The 21,573-nt window shown below is 39.9% G+C and overlaps 1 protein-coding gene across 4 annotated transcripts in view; it reads left to right on the top strand.

The window, feature by feature from the left end:
- Positions 1 to 21,573, top strand: part of cdh13 (cadherin 13, H-cadherin (heart)) — a 253,180-nt gene that overhangs the window by 129,236 nt on the left and 102,371 nt on the right. The gene's annotated exons all lie outside the window — the stretch shown is intronic.

The following is a 21,573-nucleotide window of genomic DNA, read 5'->3' as shown; positions in this document are numbered from 1 at the left end:
AAGATAAGAGGGAAAGCAGTGTAGAGCAGTTCCACAGAGCACCACCCACTCACCCCGTCTATTAGACTGCATTAGACGGGTCTGTTGTCCTTGGCGAAGTCCAAGTCTGTGCTGAGATCAAGTAGCACGACTACAGAACATGCCCAGACATCAGAGGACATCACAATGTCATTGGTAACTCAAAGGGTTGCCGTCGTCTCTGTTGAATGTCTGACAGAAGCAAGACTGGAATTTCTCAAATATAGCGTGATTGTTCAAGACGGCGATGGCAGCTGGTTGGCAGCAAACTTTGCTAAGACTTAAATAAACGGAGGCGTCAAGATATATTTGCTGTGTGAGGATACATCCCAAGGTTGGCTTTAAGAATGAGTAACATGCGGCTTCAAAATAAGTAACACTTTGTGTCTTTCATGGTTTCATAACTGTGCAAGATCCTTAACTAGCATCATTAATGAGTTCTTGAACGTCTGATCCCAAAACAAGAAATAATGTAAATCCAATTAATTTGTTGCAGAAAGCCAAACATGTTAAACCAAAATATATATTTTTTAAGTTTTACAATGATTTTGTCAGAATTAAGAATGCATATGGATAAATGGACATTTATCATGTTTAATTTGACTGAATTCATGATTATTGACAAGGACGGCGATGTGGCAGGGAGAGCCACTTGGACATCGCCTTTGCATTTGAACATGACTTGTTTCTTGAATTCAATAGGTTTTTTTACCTGACGTTTTTTACCAAATACGCTAACCAGGGCGTACGCTAACCAGGGCGTACGCTAACCAGGGCGTACGCTAACCAGGGTGTACGCTAACCAGGGTGTACGCTAACCAGGGCGCACGCTAACCAGGGCGCACGCTAACCAGGGCGTACGCTAACCAGGGCGTACGCTAACCAGGGCGAACGCTAACCAGGGCGAACGCTAACCAGGGCGAACGCTAACCAGGGCGAACGCTAACCAGGGCGTACGCTATCCAGGGCGTACGCTATCCAGGGCGTACGCTATCCAGGGCGTACGCTATCCAGGGCGTACGCTAACCAGGGCGTACGCTAACCAGGGCGTAGGCTAACCAGGGCGTAGGCTAACCAGGGCGTAGGCTAACCAGGGCGTAGGCTAACCAGGGCGTACGCTAACCAGGGCGCACGCGAACCAGGGTGCACGCGAACCAGGGCGCACGCTAACCAGGGCGCACGCTAACCAGGGCGCGCGCTAACCAGGGCGCGCGCTAACCAGGGCGCGCGCTAACCAGGGCGCGCGCTAACCAGGGCGCGCGCTAACCAGGGCGTAGGCTAACCAGGGCGTAGGCTAACCAGGGCGTACGCTAACCAGGGCGTACGCTAACCAGGGCGTACGCTAACCAGGGCGTACGCTAACCAGGGCGTACGCTAACCAAGGTCCCACTGTATTCCACCTTTAAACATCAGAGTTGGTTTTTAAAAACAGAGCTTTTGGAAAACTCCATTCAAAATCGATGCTTTCAAAGACTCGGAGTGCGGACGAGTAAAACTGAGCTTTTTGTGTGACATCATGTTTATAAACCTCATTTTACAACACAACATGTTATTGATTTATGGGTGTTGGTTTCATTTTGTGCAACTGGAAGAACGTGTGTATTGTAAGGTTTGTTTAAAGGTCAACTTTACCACACACGGGAACAAGAAAACAGATATGTGTAAGTGGGTATTGATTATAAAGCTAATATACACGTTATTATACATTTTGCATTAATTAATGAACCGAAGGCTTATAATACACGACCAAGTCAGTGTTGGTAGCCACTTTCTGTTTGACCAAAATGTCCACGACAGCCGTCAAATGTGTTTTTTTTGGCCCAGAGTTGCCCCTCTATCCTGTTTGATTGTACTTTTCTATTTGATATTTATATTCAATTATGAAAGCAAACTCCGGTTTCCAGACAGCTCCCAAGGTACTCTCTTTCTGATCAATGCTTTGCTAACTCAGCAGTCAAAAATGTCATCCTCCGTGCCCTTCATTTTCCATCACCATACATGGGATGTCTTTGTAAATATTCCGCTTCAGCCTGGTGCTGTAAATCTTCGCCATCTATTAGATACCTTTGTCATTTTGTCACGGTGTTGTCGTTTACGGCTCTCTGAGGTGTCGTCGCTGCTACCTCGTCTTTACCTTTTTGGGCTGACAGCCGTGCCCTCTTGGAGCGGAGATTATAAATAAATGTAGCCTGGATGTACCTTGTTCTATTTCGGGTTTTACTGCACCCTCCATGCATACATGGTGTCCTGACAGTACGGCTATTAAAAGACATATCAATTGAGGCGTATTTATTATATATGTTGTCAATAGAAAAGAACTTTTATACACTTTCTGTGGCTTTTCCCTGCTTTGGGTCGCCACAGAGTCATCGGCACGGGGGGGTCCTGTCGTGTCCTCCCAAGGCTACACAAACACAGATCAATTCAATACGGACAATGAGGTTTTTAATGCAGCGCTAAGGCTTGGTGGCGGGCTTGTTCAAGGTTTTTCTCAACGTTCTGCTCAGTGAAGAAGGTGATTTGAATGGTAATCACTGTTGGCAGCTGCCGCCACGCCGACGTATTCGTTTTGCTCCCGCTCATCTTTCAGCTGTCGCGTGTGCACTTTCTGTTGCTGATGACAAAATGATCCCAAATCAGTTGATTGACCCCGCATGCCTCTGGTGTTCATGTTGTACTCGTTCTGCTGATTTACTGAAAGTATGGCTGCTCGCTTCGACTTTCTGGTGTTTTTAGGGGAAAAAACATTGGAGAGCAATGCAATGGACCACCGTACCAAAACCCTGGGGTCTTTTGTGACCTCTTGGATGCATCCTTGGAGTCAGTTTGGTTGGCGGATTTTGCGGATAATCGTGGTTCGCTGGAGTCTCCAAACTTTAGTTTATAACCTTGTCCACACTGATTGATCTCGATTAATATCAGTTAAGTTATATTTTCCCAGGAGGTGGGGGTTGGGGGGGGGGGGGGGGCATGTGGGTGTGGAGGTTAGGTTTTTTTCCTCTCTTCATAATGTTAATGGTAATGGTTTAATTTCATTTAAACATGCATCAGATTACAATTGAATGCATCCCATAATCAGTTCCCAGTTCCACATGTCCAAAAGGAGTAGGAAGAAGCAAAGCTTATTAAATCCTACCCCTCCATCTGGTACTTTTACAATCAGTAACTGTTACATTTGTTCACTTCCTGCTTTCCTAATAATAAAAAGTTTAATATAAAAAAGTGCATTTTGTGTTTACTAATATTTATTTTGTTTCATGATCCAAAGTGTCATAAACATACAAAAAAATAACTTTTTCACACCATTGTAGTATAAACATACTGGAATAGGAACCAACACAATTAATAAGAAATGAATACATACAGTTAATTAATAACGTATTGGTGTTCATCAATAAATAAAATGTGGTTCTTCATATTGTTGAATTGGCGTTATGAACCCAATAGATAGTCTTTCAATTCCACTGTTGCACAAATCATACAAGAGACCTCCTGTTAAAAAGCTCCAAAGTTAAAGTACAGATATGCGTTCATAACAAGAAGTCATTTTATATTTAACGTATGTGTCGCCTTTCAGTGAATCTGCGATGGCGGCGGCGTCCGACAATAGATTTGCATTTGTGCGGCGTGCGCCGCAGCCTGCTGCGTGCGTTACATGTTTGCGTCTGGGCAGCAGCAGGAAGCTGGAGAGGAGAATGTCACAGTGCACTGACATTTCTGTACACGGCGATAAGAAAGGCAGCCAAATGGTTTCCCTCTATGTTTATTCCGCCACTCTGGCTTTGCCTTTTTGTGGCTTCCATTGTCTTTCCTCTTCTGTTTGTTTTTCCACTTTTATTTTGACATTCACGAATGAATCACAAGTCGTTTTTACGAATCTTGGAAATGGACTCGTCTTATTTAAACAAATGCTGGATGATAAAATATTCACATTTATTCTTAAATAATAAACTTTGTGTTTAGTGTTCTTTTAATGGCACCATGCAGGCCAGTTAGCATTATGGTAATATATAAGATGTAATTGGAGGTGATGGAGTATAAAGGAAAATAATAAGTCAGAGTCCGGTCTCTGTTAATGCTCCTGACGAGGTTGTGTTTATATTAGATGATTAAGGCCTGAGATCCTGCTGTGAAGATGAGATGCTGGATCTGCTCTGTGCTTCAAGTTCTCACAGACGAGACACTTTTTAACAGAAATCTATAATCATCAAGGATAGCTCATTTTGCCCACGAGACGCATATTTTCTTATGTAATTACTTTTTAACTTTTTTTTTAGAAAACTGTTTGTAGTTTTAGCTTTATTTTATACAAAAAGTTGACATTCTTATATTTCTACAAGAAAAGTCCTTCTTTTCATTCATTCATTTTCAACCGCTTATCCTCACGAGGGTCGTGGGGGTGCTGGAGCCTATCCCAGCTGTCTTCGAGTACACCCTGGACTGGTGGCCAGCCAATCACAGGTCACATATAGACAAACAACCATTCACACTCATATTCATACCTACCATAACCACTTGTCCACCATGCAGCCCGAGAAGTCCTTCTTATTTATTATTATTGTTATTATTATTATTGTTATTATTATCATTATTATTATTATTATTCTTTTATTTTTATTTTTTTAGCGTTTTTTTTTTTCAAAAATACATGAATTGTTATAGCATACGTTTTCATTTTCAAACACAAAAGTGTCTAAAATAATTAAAATACAAATATAAAAGTATCCTACACTGCTCACTAGGTGTCAGTAATGTTAGCGTAATGTTCAGTAAGGCACAGCAACACCGGAAAACAACAGCCTTTTATTGCAGGTTTGAATGAGCTCACAATAATGTCACAATAATACCAAATAAAACCACGAGCTATCGTCACGGCCGTTAGCTACGCCAAACTGAAACTCAACTCTGAACCGCCGATGTCACTGTCAAGCCTGGAACCAATTAACCGTGGTAGGACTTAGTGTATGGATGTGCTGTCCTCTGGAATAACTCAACCTACAGCAGGATGGTCTTCAACACTTGAAGATGCCCCACAGGTACTCGGGTCTGCAGAAATACTCACCTTCATCTTTAGCTTCCTCAGCAAGACACTTGATATTTTGGAGAGTCGTTATCATGTTGGAAAACTGCAAGGTAGCCCGGTTTCTGAAGGTAGCCGGACCAGGTTCCGTGTCAGAAAGTCACATCCCTTAATGATCCTCAGCTCCCGAGTGGCAAAACGCTATCATATTGGTTCTCACATGTCTTACCACTTAAAGAATACCCAAATATTTCATTTTCATTCATCACTCATAAAAGAATGACCAAATCAACATTCTCTTTTCCCGTCACGGTGACTTTTAAGCTATGTTCACACCGCGATGCAAAATGGATTTCAACTGATGTTTCTCTGGTCTTTCAGAGAGCCGTTAGTGCCACTTAGAGTGGACACACACACACACACACACACACACACACACACATCAAGGACATCACAAAGATGTACACAAAGGTGCACAGGCACAATTTATGGCATGACAACGATAAATAATAACCTTGACAACCTCTGCATTGAAGAACTAAAACACCACCAGCCTCCCGTCGTTATTTTACCGATGTTGTAATCAGTCTCCATCGACCAGGACCACCAACACATGGCTTATCTTCACCGGGCTTACTTTTGTGGAGCTAACATTATCATAACAACTCATGTTGACAGGTCAGGGTAACGGACTCGTGTGTAACCAGGCAACAATCTGGCAACAACCTGACCTGGACAAATGAGGATTGTAGTTCTTCAATATGATCAATAAATCTGCACATACTCTGAAATAACTGAGATTAATATTATTATTATCCCTATCCTTCTATTCCTCTATCCCTCGTTTATTGTGGTTAATTGGTTCCAGACCAGACCGTGATAAGTGAATTTCTACAAAGTATGAATCCTAATTTATAAATGGGATATTATTGTAGTTACAGTACAGAAAACCTTTTAACGACCTTGTATTACACTTGTATTACTAATTATAGTAGACATAATAACAGAAAATAAGACATATTAGCCATAAAATAGACTCACTCTCTGTTGTCTCATGATTGTAACATTAGTGGCACCTAGTGGCCAGTGTAAAATACTACATGTCATGTTTTGAATGCGTCTTCTGAATGTGTTACATTTGTATTTTAGTTCAATGAACCATTTTTATGCTTTTTTTTATTTTTATTTCCTATGCATATTTTTGATCATGGTCATCCACAAATCAGCAATACATTTGTCATTATTATTTTTTTATTTGGGCAATTTACACGCTGGTGACCCTCCATCCCACGGTGGCCATTATCAATATCCCATTTATAAATTAGGATTCATACTTTGTAGAAATTCACTTATCACGGTCTGGTCTGGAACCAATTAACCACAATAAACGAGGGATAGAGGAATAGAAGGATATGGATAATAATAATATTAATCTCAGTTATTTCAGTGTACGTGCAGATTTATTGATCATATTGAAGAACTACAATCCTCAATTTACACGCTGCACTTTACATTATGTTGTTCACATTTGGTGTCTATTCTATCTATTTATTCTCCACATTATTATTATTATTATTATTATTTATTATTACTTATCTTCTTTTGTGTCTGTTATTATATGGGAGCCAGGCAACGACATTTCTTTGGCAATTTCACTACTGTGTTTTTGTGCAATGACAATAAAGGGAGTCCATCTAGTCCAGGGGTGCTCACACTTTTTCAGCATGCGAGCTACTTTTAAAATGACCGAGTCAAAATGATCTACCCACTACAAAAATGCAAAACATCTATTTATTTTCAAATGTATTGAGGATTATTTGTACGTACAATGTATGTTGATGTACCTTACATAACCAAATGAGCCAATATTGCAAAACACACATAATTAACTATTCAAATTTTTTGTAATTACCTGAGTTTACTTTGATGACTTGCACTGAATTGAACCAGCCAGGGATGCATAGTCCGGACAGTAGCTGCTGATAGCCAGCCTCAAGCACACTTCCAAATGTTTATCAGTCATGGATAATATCCGTATCATAATATCCGTATAATATTCCATATCCGTATGGAAGTCATATGTTTTTTGCCTTTTTACTTGGTCCAGTTTTTGCCTTTTTACTTGGTCCAGCTCCTTCACTCATTTTAGTGACCATAAACTTTAGCGAGGGCTTAAAATCTCGCAATTCGCCGACTAGCTTAGCACTTTGCATCGTTGTTTACGCATGAGCGGTGACCTAAAGGTCAAAATTCAGTTGTCATCTGACTGGTTGTCCTGTATGTCAATCAAGTAACGGGGATGGATGATAGGCTGACATCGTAAGTTCTGCTGCACTTAGAGACGTTGTTTGATTTGATTGGTCGCCCGAAGGGCAACATTCAGTTGTCATCTGAATGGCTGCCCTGTATATCAATCAAGTGACGGCATTGGGGGATGATATTTTTTTAATGTCACGCCGCGATCGACCAGCGATCGACCAGTACCACCTCCGCGATCGACCGGTAGCTCGCGATCGACTTAATGAGCACCCCTGATCTAGTCTATCTATCTATCTATTTATTATTATAGAGGGCTGCACGGTGGGAATCAAACGACCCAACTGAAAGCAAGAAAAGGGTTAAACGCGTCAATATGGCGTCGACTGCAGTAAGTTTTGTATTTTTTCCAACTAGTTAAAGTGGAGGCCGAGGGTGACAACAACACTCAACCTGAAGAGAAACCCATGCAGGAGATGGAAAAGATTTCAACCGCAACGTTTTCCACAACTGGCAGGCAATTTGTTGCATGATGGTTCCTGATTGCCACATTATGTTTTCTGCCTCTGTGCTTCTCTTTGACTGGCCGCCTCGGTTAGCTAGAGAACCGTCTCCCCAACCCGCTACCTGGTGACCCTCCATCCCACGGTGGCCATTATCATCTTGTCAGAGCGACAAAGCCAAGCAATTTCATGTCCAAGGCAACGACTGAGACCGCTGCCCAATTAACTCCGGGGCATTGTTGTGTTAGGATGAAATTAGTATGTTTTTCTTCTCTCTAACACCCCCGCACCCCCACCCCCTCCAAGATGCGTGGGTCTCATTTTGTTCAGTGAAATCCCACCTGGTCGATATGCAGTATTTTTTCTTCTAATTATAGTTTGGTCACAATGAACTGTGGTGCATATAAAGACACGGATATACCATATCATATATGAATATGAAGAATATGCATCCTCAATCTGCTCTTTGGTAACAACTATCGCTAACATATGCTAGTATCTGGGCCTTCAGTGGAGACTTAACTAGCCAGAAACTGTAAGAACCAGTACTTTTCAAAAATACATAAGGACCAGTGTGACTTATAGTCCGGAAAATATGGTGTCTACAGTATATTTGACATATGTTAATTAACGATTGCAAATGAACTAAAACATGAAATCGAGCTAAAAGATACTAAACACCTCAACACATATCAGTTGTCCACGTATACATGCAATTGGAATATTTATTTGGCTCCATAAATATTCCGATTGCATTGGCAAAGTTTGTTTTGGATCCAAACTCATAACAAGACTGGACAAAGGAAAAAATGGCAATACGGAGTTATTCCAACAAGTGGTAGAAAAACTCGGGAAAGTCGGTATGACATGATGTTGATGTTTACGTTTTACTGGGCATGCCCCATTGACTATTCTGTTGGATTATAGCAAGAGATTGGAATATTCCTTTCCTTGTATACCATTGTTTTGGGGAAGATTCCATTGGGAAAGAGAAAAACTCCTCATGTAAACGTGGCTAATGTCTCTTGCACGGCTCTCCGCATTTTTTTATGAAAAATATCAGGCTTCCTGTGATGTCCATGCGTTTATTATTAACTACATTTTTTTTTACTGCTGTTAACACATTCCTTCTGACAGCTTTAATTAATTTCTATGAAACAGATTTGAAATATTTATGTTGTTATGGCATCTGGCAGAGAAACCTGAACTCGAGTTCACAATTTTGATGGCGTTATCAACTTCACATGACCATCAAATACTCCAAAAGACACGGACTTGAGTCTAATGACTTGGAAACGTCATGTAAGGACTACAAAACGTCAAGCCAATGCCTTCAAACGTGTCTCGACTTGACATGGACTCGCACCTTTTCACTTGAGACTTGACTCGAGACTTGACATTAAAACACTTTGGACTTTCACTTTTGATATCCAGTACAAACGGACACATTTGTATTTGGAAAAGTTTGGCCTAACCCAGGGGTGGGCACACAACGGCCCGGGGGCCACATCCGGCCCGCCAAGTGTTTGAATACGGCCCGCCCAATCTTTCCAAAGTATTTCATTTAAACTCAACATACAACCTGGCATCATGGCCTGAGCCAACCTTTTGATGGTTGTATCAATTTGGTTGTTTGACATGGTCTGTTGTTTACAAAGTGCTCCTGAAAAAAGAGACACAAGCACATAATAATAATAAAAATTTAAATAATAATTCTTATATTATTATTATAACTATTATGATTATTATATTTATTATATTAATGCTAATTATTATATTAATTATATATAATATTATTGTTATTTTTGCATATTTTACATAATAATAATATAATAATTATTATTTTAATTTAATTTTAATTATTATATTTTATTATTTTTTTATTTTATTTTATTATTTTTATTAAAATATTTAAATATAAATATAAAATAAGATTGCATGACAATTTTACAGATACAATAATACCAGGTGGACTGTTACGTGTAAAATATATAGTCTGCCCCCCCCCGGTAATTTTCTTATATCAATGCGGCCCGCGAGTCAAAAAGTTTGCCCACCCCTGGCCTAACCCATCCTTACGGCGAGTGGTAACACATTTCCAATTGAAAAAGAAAGCGGGAGTATTCCCTCATTTGTATGCGCCTGCTCTCCTTCCACCAGTAAGGCATCATTGATTTTCCCTATGCCGTCTTAACCAAGCTATCTTCTTTTGAATTACCATAGGGAGGGATGTGCATTACAGCGCTAAGAGGAGAAATGTCTTCTAAATGGGCTTTATTTTCAATAGAGATTTGAAGTGAATATACGGCAAAAAAGCCTTTCTTTGAATACATGTCTCAGGTTTGGAGTAAATCATTTTGCTCCATCGGTGACTCGGTGTGGTTCCCTGCATCATTCCTGGACCAAATGGCTTCAACATCCATCTCTCCGCCTTCTGTAGCCGTTTCTCCGTTTGGCTTTGTCGTGTATGAATATTATGCAGATGAGAAGTTCTTCAAATCAGAGCCAAGACCTGAATGAGGAGCCCCAAATATGGTGTGGTATGGATTGAAAAGCCGAAGGTGTAACAATGGCTCGACTCTTAGATCCGTGGTGGCCGTTCCACTGCTTGAGCACCGCTAATCTTTTAAAGAGTTTTTATTCTTCTTTGGCCCCCCGCACAAAGTCTCATATCAACCCGGTCTTGATTATCTGTCCCTTGCTTTGATTCAGCCGGGGACCTGCTCCTCTCGTCCCTTCTCAAAGCCTCCAAAGTCCCATCAGACCAACCAATCTCTGCACATCGGCTCATTTCCGCTCTTCCTCTTTCGCTTGAAAAGGTGGCCATTACTGCTTTCATAACCTTCTTACACTAGCACCAAGTGTTTCCCCTTCCAAATAAAACACTGTCAACATATATATATTAAATATAATATAATACAATATATAGAAAATATATTACGTCGTAAAAATACGTAAGTAAAAATAAAAAAATACGGGAAAAAATAAAAACCAAATAAGGAATAAGTATATAATTCTAAAAAGTGACAGGTGCTGTTCAGAATAAATTTTAATATATGTACATCGAAAACAAGAAATATTAAATTATTAAAAACAATAATTGCAGTAACCAAACATGCATTCTAAAATGTTGCCAAATTTTGGTTTGTGCTTGGTTTATTTCTGACGCATTAATGGTAAACATGTATATCATATACACATCATGTACACAAATGATACTTTCTATTCCTCCCATACTGTCTCTATTATGAATAATGCAACCATAAGTACCTGGAATATGAATATTTCTGTGACTTGCTCATTACAGCCAGCTAATGTATGCTAATGTCCAATGTAGTATTTTCATAATACTAATAAGAATAAGAATATTCCTACTTCTATGAACTTACGATAACCTGCCTGCTTTTAAATGATGCTATGTTTGAAGTTAAGTTGGAATTAAAAAGTCCAACCAAAAGGCTTGCTTTTATTTCCAGGCCTTTCCTGCTTGGGTCATTAAGAAGCTGATTTGTGCAAAAGGTACAGATGGGAATACGACTCTGAAAGACAACGTCTTCTTCATCTCGCCCGTCTATCACTTCCCTTTTTTCATTCCAAATTATTTCAGCATCCTGCTGTGTTTGAGTGAAGTAGCACTACAGAGTAGACGGTCTCTTCGGGTTCCTCTGACTTTTTGTTCTTTGTCGTAGTGTGCCACAGTTAGCTCGTCTTGTCGTCAAGCTCTGGATTCATGGGGTTCTGGCTGAAAATGCATCAGTAGCTGAGGGCTAAAACATCTATGATTGAGTATTGATTTGGAATTGTCAGAAAAGCACTGATGATGAGGTTCACGGGGGGGAACAAAGAGGTGGTGTTCCTTGGGTCTGTGATGGTCTAGCCTTGGAGAGAGGGAAAGAGATGGATCCATCAGTGTGGGTTTTCGTTTCATTTCATGTCTTGCTAAAACTGTAAATGGTCAGGGAGATGCGTTCATGGGTATTCCTATTTAGACTATCAAGGTGTCCTGTGATTGGCCGGTCATCTTTCCAAGGTGGGCCCCTCCAAAGTCACCAATGATGGACTCCATCCACTGTGACCCTAAAATGATGAACCCAAACATTAATGGCTTCTCTTCAAGTTCTCTTCAAGGGTTGCCTCGTTTACCGATTCACATAAAAACAAAGTTTAATTTTAATTTTGCATAAAGTAATTACTTTCTTATATTGTATTTCTTATATGTTTGGCACGCTTATGTATATGTTTCAGGTCATCAAACAAATTCCAATGTTAGTCAATAACAACACTGAACAGTCCACCCTGGACTGGTGGCCAGCCAATCCCAGGGCACATATAGACAAACAACCATTCACACTCACATTCATACCTATGGACAATTTGGAGTGGCTAATTAACCTAGCATGTTTTTGGAATGTGGGAGGAAACCGGAGTACCCGGAGAAAATCCACACAGAGATGGCTGATTGTGGAATTGAACTCGGGTCTCCTAGTTGTGAGGTCTAACCACTTGTCCACCGTGCAGCTTCTGTCTTTTATGTTAAATACAAATATTTTATTATTGTAGCCTACTATTTACTTCATCTAAATACTGTAGTGTATATTTGCTGTGGATTCCCCCCCCCCCCATAAATAATACAAATAATGTGGCATTAAGTAACTTTCTCCGTTAATTGACAAAAGCCCAAGTTGCACTGCAGGGGATGTTCTCAATCTCCCGTGTTCCTCCACCATTGAAGCTCTAACTAATGACTCCATTCTCTAAATCAAGACAAAAGATACTTTCCCTTTAAAAGGACACTTCAATTAATTACCTCCGGAGAATCCCTTTAATTCTGTACTGGCGGCTCAGTGAATAAAAGTGAGCTCCTATTAATAGGCCTTCATCTGCTCTCACCCACTAAAAGAAGGCAATCAGCGGAGGGCAGCTTGCTAACTGTGCTGAGGAGCGACGAGGAGGAGTCCACTAATGGCAAAACATGGATTAGCCCAGGGGTGGGCAAACTACGGCCCGGGGGCCACATCCGGCCCGCCAAGTGTTTGAATACGGCCCGCCCAATCTTTCCAAAGTATTTCATTTAAAGTCAACATACAACCTGGCATCATGGCCTGAGCCAACCTTTTGATGGTTGTATCAATTTCGTTGTTTGACATGGTCTGTTGTTTACAAAGTGCTCCTGAAAAAAGAGACACAAGCACATAATAATAATTTAAATTATAATTATTATATTATTATTATAACTATTATGATTATTAAATTTATTATATTAATGCTAATTATTATATTAATTACATATACTAATATTGTTATATTTGCATATTTTACATAATAATAATATAATAATTATTATTTTAATTTTATTTTAATTATTATAATATTTTATTATTTTTAAAATATTTAAATATAAATATAAAATAATAAATAATAATAGCAGATTGCATGACAATTTTACAGATACAATAATACCAGGTGGACTGTTACGTGTAAAATATATAGTCTGCCCCCCCCCCCCCCCCCCCCCCCCCGGAAATTTTGTTATATCAATGCGGCCCTCGAGTCAAAAAGTTTGCCCACCCCTGGATTAGCCCCATGCTAGTGTTGCGTTCTCGTGTGTTGAATTACACTTCAGATGGCAGCACGCCGTTCCTTGTTTTCCGACATGCACGTTGCATTTCTTTCCGTGAGGTAGACACAGAAAATATGACATAATATGTAACATATGATATGAAATAATTGGGATTCAATCAGACCTATTTTAGATTCACGTGAAGATGCTCAGCTGAGTGGATACAAAAGGTGAACTCCACAATGTGTCCTTGACTGACAGTGTGCTGATCACGACCATCCTCCGCACTCGCCGCACTTGTCTCCGTGCAGGATTTTGCCAAACATCATCACCGTGACAGCGAGTAGAGAATGATACATCGTGGAAAATGGTAAACACGCCAACCAAAGGTTTGATGTCCTCGTCAATAGAACCGTTGTGGTTTTCATTCAAATAGACAAGAGCTATGGACTTTTGACATTTGCTCGTAATGAACATATTCTCGTAATCCGACAGCGACTTTGAAGTATCGATTCACCGTCCTTGTGAATCACCAAAGAACAATGCAATTAAAAAAAAAAAAGTGTGGAATTCCTAAGAAGCATTGAATCAATTCCGATTTCTAACTAATTAAATTGAAAGCGGTGACCTAATCAAAAATCCACTTCATCATTGTTTAAAAAGAGAGAGACGTCAAGAACAGAAGAGACTCCAAAGGACCCCCAAACCCCCCCACCCAGGAACATGTGAATTCTATTACTAATGTCATTCCAAATGCGAATAAAAGGGACCTATTATGCTTTGGACTGCGTTGTGGACTTCCATAGAGATTCTGTACTTCTTTCCGTTTCCATGGATTTCCTGCATCCAAGCCATCATTTTCCACGTTAACTAAAAATAAAAGCTAACATGGTTCCACCGTATAACCCAAATCCACATGTTACAAGTTGGTAGATCTTGGGATTTTGGGATTTTACAAGGTGATGTAGATAACGCCATCCCATCCGGTTTGCAACACACAGACTAACAACCACAAAGTATGACTTCAAGACCAGATAAGTGAGGCTCACGAAGAGATACCGTTGGCCAAGACCAGTGCAGGTTTTTGTAGCGAGAGTGAAAAACAGTCTGGCTCAAATTTAATGCCAGAAATACGGTAGACTTACACCAATAGGACCGTCGGGCTCAAACAGATCTGGACTACAGTGACGGGTGACTGATGCTGCACGGCCGTAGAGCTCGCAGAGATTGGCCGTATTTGTTGCAACAAATTGGATTGGTCACATTTCATACTGTAATCCGCCAGAGGAACCGAGGAACCGAGGAACTGAGGAACTGAGGTCATTGTGTGTTGCTGAGCACAAAGCTGCCATGGTCCCCGTCCACTTTGTACTTCAAATGTGGCGGCTTCACTCTTTCATTGCTTTTCTAAAATATATTACTTTAGAAAATAATGAATACTATGGAAGCCTGTTTCCGCCACTGAAAAAAAATATTATTAAAAGTTGAAATTATGATCAAAATTAGGAGCTAATTCTGCTTCCCTACTGGGAATACATCTATACAAGTCTTATTCTGTTATTATGTCTACGATATTGGGTAATCATAGTGTGAAGTTGACTATAGGGATGTTATTTCATGTCTAGAGTTCTCTAATAATGTTGAAAACCATATTTAGAGATATTTAAAGAGGTTTTCTATGCTCTAACTACAGTTTCTAAATAAATAATCCTACTTTGCGGAAATCAAACTTTAACTGCGATGAATAAGGGATTACTGTAATAAAAATAAAAGTATAACAATTCCACTGGAAATGTACTTGTATGTAAATTACCCCAAAAACTGTTCATAAATACCCAACAGTACAGAAATAGCAACACAAATCTAATACATAAGTATAATAATATGTATTATAAGTAATACAGAGGGGTTACTGTATGGTTTACTACAAAAACAATTTGATGTTGAGTACTGTAAAGTTACTAAAACACGATGTTTGATCTGCTTACAAAAAAAAATATTGCCGTGGGGGGATCTCCCAAGGGATACAGTTATGCAACAAAATGCATAATGATTGTTGCATCACTATAATATTTTTTTATATTTGCTAGAGGTGTTTGTTTGCCTTCAGGGTCGTTTTGGAGGCTGGGATATTAGGGTGCTGGCAATATACTAAACTAGCGTATATTTGTGTTATATGAATTTATCAGCGTGAATCTATCGATTGATATGAGACACCAGTGAAGTAACCATCCTTGAGCTTTACCTTTCAATAACCATAAATAATTCATACAATATACACAAGCCGGGTCTTCCGGGATTTGACTTATTGGCAAAATCACCTTTTCAGCTCCAAATAATGAGAGCATTTATGAATGCAATTTAAGGATTCTCTTATTGTGTTCGTACGCCGCACTCGTCTTTCCCCGAGAGACAAAACAACACAGCTTTGAGTGCTAAATGTATTCAAAAATTAAATAAAGAAATAAAGCTTATGGAAAATTGGGTTCCGTGTGCATTTTCCTTTTAATAAAGTGCTGGACTTTTCTTTGTTGCACTATGAATACAGCTGTGTAAGTAAAACAAAAACAAAAGTGAAAGAAGAATATATTTCAATCCATATTATCATATCAAAGCTCGCACAACCCTTATAACAATATGGTCATCCTTTAATAACATGAAGTTATTGCTTTTTGAGCCTCCCTCAAGCACTTGTCTTTGACACTTCCCCTTCGCTATTGATTTACTTTACGTCCACATTAAGTACTTTTGGACTTGGAGGGAGAATATCATATCAAACGCAAATCCCTGGACTTCAAACGGGAGTCGTTGCAAGCCAATAGATTTTCTGCATAGGTGTTGAAGAGGGGGAATGAATGTCTTGGAATATTTGAACCAATCAAGAGCACTCACATCCAAGGTCAGTTTAAGGTCAATTGCCTTCAAAATAGGCCGAGTGTTGCTTTTTGTTGTTCATTTAGTCCAAAAGTTGTGATTAAATGGAAAATTAAGCAATTTTTATTGAAGACTCTTATCGGGAAAACGGCGTTCTTCACCGGAATGGAAGTTATAGTTGGAATTTTTGCCAAACAGGATGCCATAGAAAACGAAGGGAATTGAGTATTGTGTGATTTGGTGTTGGGGGTGTGATTCAGGATGGCTGAATGAACGAAAAATCGCCGTTTTTGCCGCACTTTTCATCACAGTCAATTTCTACTGACTGTCAAACATTTGCAGCATTTCTTAACTGATGAACAGCAATTTTTTTTTTTTTTTGCGATGTTGGTTACGGTTACGTTTCTGACCAAACATAACAGTGACTGCTGACTGTCCGAAGGTTCTGCATCTCCATGTGTATTATTATTAAGACAGCTGGAGCCTATCCCAGCTGAATCACAGAGCACATATAGACAAACAACCATTCACACTCACATTCATACCTATGGACAATTTGGAGTGGCTAATTAACCAATCAGGACAAACACCTTAAGATGTTGTCGTACAGAAAACAAACAATCCATCTCAACATCTCATGAAAATGATGACGTATAAACTTGTGAGTGTGCATGGTGTGTTGAAAAAAAACAATACCAACGCAAATCCCATGCTGTGTACGTACGTGCCGCTCATATTTTGCATTAAATCTTGCCATAATGTATGACAAATCCAGAGCAGGCAAATATGAATTCATGCCCACAGTCAAAGCACGAGAGGGGGCGTGTTAGCGAGGCCACCCAAGGGTCCGCCTATTAAGACGCAACACATCTATTAATGCATCGGGGAGTAAGCATATCCTCGCCAGCCAATTTGCACTCGCAAATTAACCTATTTTAAATGTTTTTTCTCCTGTGGGAAGAGGCTGGATCAACGAAGAGCACACACAAGTAATAGGAAAGCATCGGGAAGCATGTTGGCATTCATTCATCCCGATGTTTCCCAGCCAACGTTAGGTGACAAGTTGGGTAGATCTTCAACTCATCGCCACAAAAAGTCGAACCATTAATTAGATGTTGTTGCCATCTCTCATATAAAGTGTACATTTACATGCGCTTAGCATATTGCTACACACTGTTTAATTTACGGTTAGAAATTTTGAACCTTTGGATCATTTCTCCACGGTTGATTTGAGTGTAGAAGCATGCTGGGTAGAATCCGACATGGCCTGCTGTCTAATTTAGCACACAGCACGATTAAACTTCCTGTCCGGATTGATCTGTGTCCCCAATCATTTTTTTTATTAATATATTAAGGACTCCTGCTTTGCTAGGACATTAAAAGCAAGGCACGCCTGCGCATGTCTTGCACCGCCTCCAGCTAATTAGATTTCCTTTAATGATGATGGAGATATGTTCTGCGGTTGTTGACATTTTTCCGCCGTTGGTTTTCATTGAGTTTATTAATCACCCTTGAAACTCTTTCCGGTAATCCCTTCTTTATGGTGGTGAAGTGGCTCCAGACCAGACCGTGTCAAGCAAATTTGGGGAAAAATAGGATTCCTTATTTATGAGTACAATATTTACATAGTTAGAGCCTAGAAAAAACTGTTTACAACCTTCTAAATACATTGTTTAACATTATAGAGCCCTGTAGACATAAAATAGCACCCCTATAATCACCTTTACACTCGTATTATTGAGTGTAGTAGACCTAATATGAGTAAATAAGCCTTATTTAAGGCATAAATTGAAAGTTGTGCATATGTGTGTCGCTGTAAATGTGTCCCTGTGGTGGGGCGGCAGACAGGAAGTTAAGAGTTCAGTTAGCTTGGTGTGGGTTAACGTGACAATAGTAGCCCGTGTTAGGTGCCTGTGGTGAGACGTGTATTAAAAGCCCGACAGCAACATGACGGATACTTCATGACCAGCGTGGAATTCTACATATCACGTCTTTGAATGCGTTTACTGAATGTGTGGTCCGGCTGAATAGGGCGACGTTATTGTGCGACGTTATTCACATCATATTTGTCCTATGCATACTCAATTACTCCACCCCCTTCATTCTTTGCAAAATTACATAAAATAATTGTTTTTTAAATTCAATTACGGGGTTAAGGTTTAATTTCATTACCCGTCGGTAATTGTCATTAGGCATAGGTTCCTCTGTTCATTAGCTTGCCCGTGACTTCAATTCCCATTAGAAAATGTGTTAGGCGGTGAGGAAAGCAATGATTGCCCCTGCTGTCAGTCAATATCTTCAAACAATGTGGGAATTAACAAAGAACAAAGTTTTGATGATGAAATGTCAAGTCTAACATCATAAAAATGTGTGAAAATAATTCAAATGAGTTAAGAGACAGTGTATTATGAAAAATATAGTGTATACACATGCAGTATATACTGGGTACCTCGCAAAATTTCCATAAAGGTACAAAATAATAAAAGCTTTAGTGTTCCCAGGTATCCACAGGATTAAAAAAAATGAAATATAATTCATAAATATAATATACAAAGACATACAGATCAACACCAAGTCCAGAAGGTACACACTAGAGAGGCAAAATGCTGCATTCAATGACCATCACACCAGCAGCAATCCCGGCTATCATCTCACTACTTACTAGGCATCAATATGTGGATTTGCATCTCAATAGGAGACACAATGACTGGAGTGTGAATAACGGTGCGCTGCGCCTCCATTTCACCGACAAGCCGCCGTTCAATGCCTCCAATATCACGTGACAAAAACTGTCCAAAGTATATACTAACATGGTATAGCATTACAAAGAGAGGCGTTTAATGTCGGGGTTGAATACTGTAATGTTTGTCTGGACGCTGCTTGATCAATGCAGCAAAACTGGCAACTACGCCAAAATAATAACATCTCCATTTAGATGTTTCCACAACCAGCAGCCAGTCAGAGTCAAGGTACTGTAATTTGTGCCGGCAAGTTGACTAACGAAGGGAAACAATAAATGTTGTATAATGACATATTTGCAATAGAAGCCAGTCTGGTACTCCTATTCAATTGCAAATGATCTTTTGTTCCAGGAAGGTGTGTTTGTGTGCGCTCGGATTTTTACCCAGAAGACTCTCTTGTTTCCTTTGCGGTGCGCCGGGTCCCATTGATGGTGCTTTAATTTGGAGAAGCATAATTAAATACAGAAAAGTTATAGTCATTATTCAATTTTAATGAGCATGAAGTGTATTGATGATTTTTGTGTATTTTCCTCGATTTAATGTGTTGTGTGTTTAATGTTGCGCTAAATGTAATGGAAAGGGTCCCTGCAGAATACTCAAGCAAATCTACTGAATGTATAACCTATGTCAGGGGTGCTCACACTTTTTCAGCATGCGAGCTACTTTTAAAATGAGCGAGTCAAAATGATCTACCCACTACAAAAATGCAAAACATCTATTTATTTTCAAATGTATTGAGGATTATTTGTACGTACAATGTATGTTGATGTACCTTACATAACCAAATGAGCCAATATTGCAAAACACACATAATTAACTATTAACATTTTTTGTAATTACCTGAGTTTACTTTGATGACTTGCACTGAATTGAACCAGCCAGGGATGCATAGTCCGGACAGTAGCTGCTGATAGCCAGCCTCAAGCACACTTCCAAATGTTTATCAGTCATGGATAATATCCGTATCATAATATCCGTATAATATTCCATATCCGTATGGAAGTGATATGTTTTTTGCCTTTTTACTTGGTCCAGTTTTTGCCTTTTTACTTGGTCCAGCTCCTTCACTCATTTTAGTGACCATAAACTTAGCGAGGGCTTAAAATCTCGCAATTCGCTGACTAGCTTAGCACCGTTGTTTACGCATGAGCGGTGACCTAAAGGTCAAAATTCAGTTGTCATCTGACTGGTTGTCCTGTATGTCAATCAAGTAACGGGGATGGATGATAGGCTGACATCGTAAGTTCTGCTGCACTTAGAGACGTTGTTTGATTTGATTGGTCGCCCGAAGGGCAACATTCAGTTGTCATCTGAATGGCTGCCCTGTATATCAATCAAATGACGGCATTGATGCTGGGATGATATTTTTTTAATGTCACGCCGCGATCGACCAGCGATCGACCAGTACCACCTCCGCGATCGACCGGTAGATCGCGATCGACTTAATGAGCACCCCTGACCTATGTGATGGATGGCGTCTGGTTCGGTTGTACAAAAACACGTTGGAAAACCTCGATCCCTGACGCCTTGGGAGCCATGCCGGACAGGTGACAGCTCAGGCTTGACACGTAGCACGTTGACTCGCGTCTAATTTAGCACGGAGCACTGGCGGTATGAGGAGATGACAGTAAGACTCGGCGATATCATTCTTTTTAATCACCTCCAAAATTGGTTTGATGCCAGTTTCCTCGGAGACGAGTGATGTGAAGGTGGCTTCATGGAGGGCATCCGCCGTCTGGAAACGATGTCCAGTTTTGTAACCTTCCCTTGCCGTCCATCCCAAAATGTTCGTATGGTCCAAACAAGTGAGGTCATTCGTCTGGAAGAAGTCCTTAGTTAGGCGGCCATTGTCAAACTGCAGTTTTGTCCTGTTGAAAAAGTCAGTTGATTAGCACGCAGATGCCCAGCTGCCGTTTGACGCCCCTGCACTATCTGAAACTCCATTGAAGGAATGATCAGTGTGCCACATGGAAGCCAATATTTTAGCTTTTAAATGCTGTGGTCTTAAAAGGGGGGCAATTATGCTCATTTTTTGGCCCCTTGTATTAAGTTGTGGACTCCTATAGAGCAGCTACACACAATAACCGGCATAGAACAACATAAAACCAGTTGATTTCTTTGGATTTTGTCAGACTTCAGACTGTCGACTAGTCCAGCAGTAAACTTTAAGCATTTACTTAGAACCTCTTAAGATCCAAAAGTGCCAAATGTAAATTCTTGCGATTGTTTAACGTCAAACGTTCATCAGGAGTGTAAACGTTAAGAGTTGTAAAAGGTATACAAATCAGAAGGAGATATGATGAATATTCAAATACCACAGTATAAGCATACGGCCATTTGTGAAGGTGAATCTCAGCAGTATTGTATCCCCGTGAGATGAATCGTTTTGCGCTTCCTTTGATTTCACACTCAAGGAGAGTCATTGCTGTTTCTCAGTCACTTCACTCTGATTAAATCTACTTTTTCACTCCATATTGTACGGACTGCAGAATGCCATTTTTCTACAACACTTGAACTGAAGCTCATCCTGTTTGTGTACGCTCGTGACTCATAGCGCCACGCTAACGTACAACATGTACACACAAAGTACACACGTTCTTA

Source organism: Doryrhamphus excisus, chromosome 11 (genome assembly GCF_030265055.1).
Source record: "Doryrhamphus excisus isolate RoL2022-K1 chromosome 11, RoL_Dexc_1.0, whole genome shotgun sequence".
Classification (NCBI taxonomy): Eukaryota; Metazoa; Chordata; class Actinopteri; order Syngnathiformes; family Syngnathidae; genus Doryrhamphus; species Doryrhamphus excisus.
The sequence above is the reverse complement of the archived record's forward strand: the minus strand, read 5'-3'. Positions and strand labels throughout refer to the sequence as shown.